Consider the following 8,304-nt stretch of genomic DNA (forward strand, 5'->3'; position numbering starts at 1 on the left):
TCAAGGCGATGATGATCTGATACACACAGACACTGTGAAATGATTACCGCAGTCGGGTTGGTTAGGACCTCCATCACGTCACAGGGTTACGTTGATCTGGTGTGAGGAGAACATTTACGGACTTAGTCTCTTAGTAACTTCCAAATATAACAATACACGACTGTGAACCATAGTCACTGTGCTGTACATTACGACCTATGTCTTTTTGCTACAATGAACTGCGAGCATAACTATTACGAAGCCCTGTGAATCCTCTCAGCGAATCGCAGGGTGAGGGTGGTCGTGGGACCCCCAGAGCACCGACACAAAAGCGCTGCTCACGTCCACGGCGCATAGGAAGCAGGAGCTGTTACTGTTTCGCAGGACTTCAACAGTCCTTTTACCCGCTAGTGATATGGACAGATTATTCAGGTCTTCTTTATTTACTATGTGATGAAACTAACAGCTGCCTTTATTATTTCCAAAGCAAAGGCTACCATTACCTCAAAGAAACACTTGCCTTTACTGTTTCAGAAAGATCCTCTTTTTAAACAGGGACACACATTAGCAATGTAAAAGAGCCACTGCAGTCAAAATATATTTTTAGAGACTCAGCTGAACAATAAGCCCTGAACTTTTGTTTAAATTAAGATAGCTGAACCATTTTCAAATGATTTCCCGAATCCGTGCAAACGTGTCTTGCATAAGAAGGCATTCCACGCTTCTGAGAAACACAGTGGAGCCGACCGGATAATTTGTCAGCTGCCAGGATTACAGTGGGCAAAGCTGCTTAATCATTTTTTGTAGACAGAATTATTCACAAATATTAAGAGTAGCACCCTTTTCCTGGTTATGCAACCTCTTCAAGGGGAGACCAAAAAAAAACTTAAAAAAAATCAGATGGAAAGGCAGCTACTCCCAACTATTTTATTATCTGCTGGAGAATGCTTTGGCAGACTTTTGCCTTCCTCGAGGGCAAAAATACCCTGGAAAATTTTAATAAAAGCGAGGACTGCATTTTGCTCATTGTTAAAGTCTATTTGAGTTCTAAAGCAGAAGGAATCAAAATACAGCCCAAGAAGATAAAGTGTGAAGAAATTCGAATTCCATTTACACTCCATTTACTAATAAAAGCAGTTGGGGTGGGGGTGGGGCGCCTGGGTGGCTCAGTCGGTTAAGCATCCAACTTTGGCTCAGGTCTTGATCTCACAGTTTGTGGGTTCGAGCCCCACGTTGGGCTCTGGGCCGATAGCTCGGAGCCTGGAGCCTGCTTCGGATTCTGTGTCTCCCTCTCTCTGCCCCTCCCCTGCATATGCTCGCTCGCGCTCTCGCTCTCTCTCTCTCTCTCTCTCTCTCTCTCTCTCTCTGGCTGTGACAACAGAGGGGTGGGGAGAGTTGTTGGTACCTAGTGAGTGGAGGCCAGGGAGGTGCCGGGTCCGATGCCAAATGGCCTCTTGTGACAATTACCCAGGACAGGACGAGCCAGCCAGGGAGGCAAGTCATACGGTGCCCACCCAAGTTTGCTGATTCCCAAGGATGCAACAATTTGAGCTGTGTAAGAGACAACTACTCTTCCCCTTCAGATGACTTTTCAGGATTCTGTTCCCAGAAGACTCGGAAGGTTTGTGTGGCCATCCAGTTTCAAACGACGATGGCCATTATCCGAATCCGTCATACGAAAGAACGACCCCGTCAAAGCCTGGGTCCACGGCGTGGCCAAATGACCTGCACAATTTAATTAACACGTCTTTGCTGTCTCTCGATCATTGACCACCCTCTCTCACACACATGCACACACACAACTGCAGATAATGGGAAGGGCAAAATGATGTTTTTGGTTTATTTTGGATGTTGATAATTTGGAAATACTGTGGAGTCAGGAAAAGCTGCAAAAATGGTAGAATCCCGTGTTCTGCGTCACCCTGCCTCTCCCCAGTGGTGACGTCTTATCTTGCTGTACTACAATATCAAAACCAACACGACTTCTTGTTGCCTGGTCACGAGACTGCAAACCTCCTGACCTCCGTGTGTGCGCGCGCACGTGTGTGTCCACATGCACGATCACCGCCACGGTCCATCAGCACAAGAGAACTCCCCCAAACTACCCTTTTTGCTACGTCTATGGACTTGCCATTTTAAGTTCGGTAAGTAGAACCATCCAGAATGCGGCGTTCCGATACTGGCTTGCATGAGCCAGCACATCTCCCTGGTGAGGCATCCGGGCTGTGGCACGTACCCACAGCACATCCCTTCTCATTGCCGAGAGAGCCCCCAAGGTGGGCAGCTGCATACAGTCTGCTTAGCCAGCCGCCCGCCAGGGCACATCTGGGGACGTTCCAGGATACCGCTATTACGAATTAAGCTGCTATTTTCTGTTTTTTAACGAACTGGGTTTTGTCAGACAGCAATCTAGCTTACAAAGGACACTGTATGTGCCAAGGACCCGTTCCAAACTCCGTATAGTTCTATTAAAAAGCCCTTCAGGGGTGCCTGGGTGGCTCGGTCGGTTAAGCATCTGACTCCCGGTTTGGGCTCAGGTCATGATCTCACGGTGAGTTCAAGCCCTGCGTCGGGCTCTGCGCTGGCGGCGTGGAGCCTGCTTGGGATTCTCTATCTCCTTCTATCTCTGCCCCTCCCCCACTCACGCTGTCTCTCTCGCTCTCCAATAATAAATAAACTTAAAAAGTCTTTAAAAGGCCCTTAAATGTGGTATCGTCAGCATGGAATTCAAGTGGCTTCCTTACTTTCTGTTGAGATTCCAAACTCTGAAACAATCTATACATGAAACTTCTCACCTATAACATGGTGACTTATTACAAAATTGTGGTAAGATACACGTAACACAGAATGTACCGATTTTGCCATTTCTGAGTGCACAGGTCAGTGGCATTAAGTACTCTCACACTGCTTGCGAACACCCTGAGCGCACAACTCCAGAACGCTGTCATCTTCCCAGACTGTGTGCATGGAACACTAAGTCCCCACTCCGCCCTCTGGGCCCCCCGTAACCTGTGTCCTACTTTCCGTCTTTATGACTCTGACTGTTCAGAAACCTCACGTTAGCAGACCGTTAGCGCAGTATCTGTCTTGTGTCTGGCTTATGTCACTCACCATCATGGCCTCAAAGTCCGTCCACTCTGTAGTAGGAGTCAGAATGTCCCCCCTTTGGTCAGGCTGAGTCACATTCTATAGTGTGCACACAGCACATTCTGTTTATCTGTTCACCCCGTCCATGGACACGGGGGTTGCTTCCACAGTAATTTTCTAAAAGAGCATTCTGGGGCGCCTGGGTGGCTCAGCTGGTTGAACGTCAGACTCTTGCTTTCAGCTCAGACCATGATCTCACAGTTTGTGAGTTCGAGCCCCGCATTGGGCTTTGCGCTGACGGCACAAAACTGGCTTGGGATTCTCTCCCTCCCTCCCTCCCTCTCTCTCAAAAATAAACAAACATGAAAAAAAGAGAACATACTACTGCACCCCTAAAGGGAGGAGCTCATCTCTACAGGAAGACAGCACATCTTCCCAGGACATTCTCCAACACCCCTCCTGCTATAAGCTCATAAACCTGAGATGCTGAGTGGGGACAGAAATGACACTCAATATGAACTGCTCACTATCTTTAACCAAACAAGATTCTAATAAAATTGGAATCCTGGCGCTCTCTCTTATCCAAACAGGCTTCTTTCCTGACCTGATCCCGGGAAGTGGCTGTGTGCACACGCATGATTTTTAAACGGCTCCATAATCTTTCTGGAAAGTAAAAGCTTTTCTGTGTGTTTAGGACAGAACCACCTTTAGCTTTGTGCCGGGGCTCGCGGTTGAGAGAAAATGCCACCTAAGCAATACTCACTCTCCTCTTATGTCCTAACCACACTGACATCATAGACGGGCAGCGGGGACACAAAAGGGTGCCTGCCACCTGGCCAGGGAATCTTTATCATCGGTCTTGGCCTAGAAGCTCCATGAAATGAGTGAGAAACGGCATCTGAGTTCTACTGTCAACCTTGAAAGTCTGAGTACATAATAGTTCCCTATCCTTCTTGGCTGACACACACCCTAAACTATGTAAGGACGATATGCAAATAGAGAACCATGCGTAGGTTACGTAAGTCAGAGGAAACACGCCTAATTCTACGTAGCTAGTCAACACGTGTGCAGATACGGCTCTTGAGGAAAACAGAACCCATCTAAGCTGCAGTCTTTCATTGCAGGAAACCGTCAATGCTCCCATCTGCATGGATTGTGACGTTAACAGAGATGAGAAACACGTATAATAAACCAGCCTCTCGATGACAAATCCTGACGAATCAGGAAAGAAGTTCCGCGTATAAGGAGTCTTCAATCCTATCTGAAACGCTTCAGAATGAAGAACGAAGTTCATCTTCCTGGTGATTTGGGATATCTATCCATTTTTACCACCTACTGCAATGATAAGTTCCTTTTATTGCCTAAAATGTTTACCAGGACAGCCCTTGGGGCTGCAGGGCCTGCTAATGTAGCCGCAGGGACAAAACGCTGTGTCACCTGCATTTCTCTCCCAGCAGCAGAACCACCACCACGGTCGGCGACTGGTTTTGTGAGGTGTCTGCCCATTCTCTGGGGCCCGTTCTCTGATGACAGTCACAAAACTCAAGGTGGGGAAATACCTGAATCCACACCCGGAGCGTTTCAGTGTCTGCCCTGCCCAGGGCCCCATCTGCAGGAACGCCGCTCTCTGCCCGGAAGGACATACAGATGGACACACGCCCAGCCCAGACGCCCAGTCGTACCCACCGGCCACCTGGCCAGGCTGCAGACTTTTCTATTTTTATGCGTGAAGTTACGATGCTGAAGGAGGAGAAGGTTGTGCACTGTGATGCTCTCTCACTCAGCAGTTCTGGGTGAAAGTCACTGGCGAAAACCGTGACCCCGTGCAGGTTCAAGAAGGCTACTTTTAAACCCAAAGAGGAAGCTTCATCTGTGTCCTGCACGTATGTCTGCCGGGGCTAACGTCCGTTTACCGAGTTTCCAGGTAGCCCTGCAGCCCTAATCAAATCTGTAAAACGACCGACGTTTCTCAAGTGCTTTGCTGCCCAGCGAGACGGCAAAGGATGCAGCAGCGGCTCCTTCAGCCTCCACTTAGCAAGGGGTCTGCAATCCCACGCCTAGATTCTCACCCCGGAGAGACGAAAACCTACGTTCACACGAAAACGCTGTACGCAGATGTCTCCGGTTGTTCCAGCCGTGATCGGGAAAAGCTGGGGACGACTCAAATGTTCTTCAACGAGAGACGGCCAAGCCAACTGCTACGCGGTCTTAGAACGGAACACTACTCACCACAGAGAACCACCGACCAGGGCATCCGACAGCGTGACCGAATCTCCCTTGTGTGACGCAGACTCTGAAGGCTACACCCCCTAGCGTTTCATCGACACGACGTTCTCACGAAGGCAAAACTACGTGCACGGGAAACAGAGCGCTGGTTGCCAGGGGCTGTGGTGGGGAGACGGCTGGGTTACAAAGGGGCCCGGGGGACTTTTTGGGGGTGATGGACTTTTCTCCGATCTCAGTTGTACTGCTGTTTACGTGACTAGAAACGTTTGGCAAAAGGTGTAAACCTGTACTTTAGAAAGGGTGAATTTTACAGCATGAAAACTACACCTCCGTTAAAAAAATAAAACAGGGGCGTCCGGGTGGCTCAGTCAGTTGAGTGGCTCAGTCGGTTTCATCTCGGAGAAAATATTTTCTTTACAATTTGGACTTTGGAATGAAGCAAAAGAGGAAACACTTATGCTTACAAGGACTCACTGAATTCTCCCACTTTCCACACGGAGCCGGAACACATGCCAGCCTCCCACACTGGGTTCAGAAAAAAGCAGGGGCAAACAAGCCCAGATTCATCCAGGATCTGGAGACGCTGCTCACAGAAGCCTGGGCAGCCTGAGACCCTCGCAGGGCTCGCTCCCCGCCTCTATCTGGCTCAGAGTGTGAAGCGGGCCTAGGGCTGGGTGGGACGGCGCCCCGCCATCGTCTGTGTTTCTAATAATGGCCCAGACAGCAGGAGTGACCGCACGATTAACCCCCGTGAGGCAGAGGCCGGCGGAGTCTTACCCCTCGAAGCGGGACTGCCGTAACTCAGGCAAAAGCTACCTCGGCCACTTGGGTGCTGTGGCTGACAATTCACGTTTCTCACTGCTTAACTTAAAAGCCCTCCTTACTGAGGAGGTACGCTTCACTTGGTGAAACGCTTCACTCGGTGAAGCGTCTCAGTCTTGCTTTTGGCTCACGTCACGATCTCACGGTTCACAGGTTCGAGCCCCAAGTCGGGCTCTGCACTCACAGCTGACAGCAAGGAGCCTGTTGGGGATTCTCGGTCTCCTTCTCTCTGCCCCTCCCCTGCTCACATTCTCTCTCTCTTCCAGAAATAAACATTTAAAAAGAAAAATTAAAAAAAATAAATAAAAGCCTTGCTTACCAACCAGCACTTTCGTCCTTCAGGGAGCCCAGAAGCCACTACCGTGAGATGTCACAAACCAAGAGTATCTATTGAGTCCTTTTCTGGGCAAGGCCCCTGCTTCAGACAACTAACGACGGTAACAAGGCATCTCCGTCTGCCTTGACGGTCGTGGGATATTCCTCTGGGTCTGGAATCTACCTCCTCACTTCCAGGTGAGGGCCAGGAAAGATCTAAGAGGATCTCAATTCTGCCGCTCGTGGGCAGACAAATGAGGTAAGCCCGTTTTGGGGACTCTTTCACAAGTCTGAAGTCACGTGACCTGGATTCTCACAACAAGGAAGGGATCATCTTCAACACACTGCCTTCCTGCCATCGGGGAGACAAATATTCCTTTGGGGATTCACGGCATCCTCACCGATACAGAGGATCCAGGACAGAAGCTGCTGGAGACAGGAGGGCCAGGAACGCGGTCCACTGGCTCGGCACAGAGAAGGCAGGCTCTCCCCTGTAGCTCAGGTGGCCGGGACTAGGAGCAACCGTGGTTCTGGGAACTTGACCCTCACTGCACCCATGAAGGTGGGCTGGAACCTGGTGGGTCTGTCCCCGTGCAGTGAGGCTAAGAGCACACAGACCAGAGAACTAGCTGTCTATCTCACTGTAAAGCCATCCCCTGACCACCTCCTCCCTCCCTCCCTCCCTCCCCTGCACCCGCCTTCTTCCACACAAGGCCTAAGGATGGGACCCTGCTGCACGAGAGGGGTTCTCAGAAACAGAGAAGCTCCTGGAGTCTTCCGGCAGGGAAAGCTGGATGGGTAGGTGTAGAGGAATGAGTCAACTATGTTCACAGAGGACTTATTTTTGAGTTGCTGGAGGTACGTGGGGGAGAGCAGAGATGCCTGAAGGAGACGTATGCTCAAGGGGTGTGTTTTCTCCCCAACCCCCCCCCCATTTTAATGTTTATTTATTTTTGAGAAAGAACGAACATGAGCAGGGGAGGGGCAGAGAGAGAAGGAGACCGAGAATCTGAAACAGGCTCTATGCTGCCAGCACAGAGCCCGACGTGGGGCTTGAACCCACAAACCATGAGATCGTGACCTGAGCTGAAGTCAGATGCTCGACTGGCTGAACCACCAGGCACCCCCAACGCCCCAACCCCGATTCTGCAGCTAGAAAGGAGACACTGAAAGGTTGAGAAGGTGCTCTCTGCATTTGGTGGGCGCTCAATCAATACGTGCTTCATCAAATCTTTAGGATTTGAAATGAACATATAGAATGACCCCAAAAGGAACACTTGAATGTGGCATTTCTTCTCTCCCTGCTTTTGAACTTGTCCTTATAGGAGGACTCGGGTCGAGTCCAGGCCTTGTGGTCACGAAGCTCAAGCATGGCTTTCTTAAATACCCAGGCGACATGTGGGACTGTCGGTAAGGATTGTGACAGAGAGGACAGGCGTTCACAGTTGTGACATAAAATCCACCCCAGTGATATCCTATCCATCCCGTCCCCCAACTCCCTTCCTCAGTTGCCTGGTTACCGAAGCTTTAGCCACAAACAGGAGCCGCATGTAAACACACACATGAAAAGGAAGTGTGGCCTTTCTGGGGCAGGGATGGTTTCTGTGTTTATGCAGAGGCCAGCAGCTCTCTTGCTGGGGTGCCTCGGGCCCCAGGGACCAGCCGACCCAGAACCCTCGCTCTGGGCCACACTTAGGTATCTCTCCCACACTGTTTATTCATCCTGAAGTTCAGCTCAAGATTTTACCACACATTCTGACTGTATCTTCGTGCAGAGGGGTTTTAAAAGAAAGACATCTTGGGGGCGCCTGGGTGGCTCAGTCGGTTGAGCATCCGACTTCGGCTCAGGTCATGATCTCCCAGTTCATGGACTTA

This window comes from Panthera pardus, unplaced genomic scaffold, assembly GCF_024362965.1.
Source record: "Panthera pardus isolate Hobbes unplaced genomic scaffold, ASM2436296v1 HiC_scaffold_262, whole genome shotgun sequence".
In the NCBI taxonomy this organism is placed as follows: domain Eukaryota; kingdom Metazoa; phylum Chordata; class Mammalia; order Carnivora; family Felidae; genus Panthera; species Panthera pardus.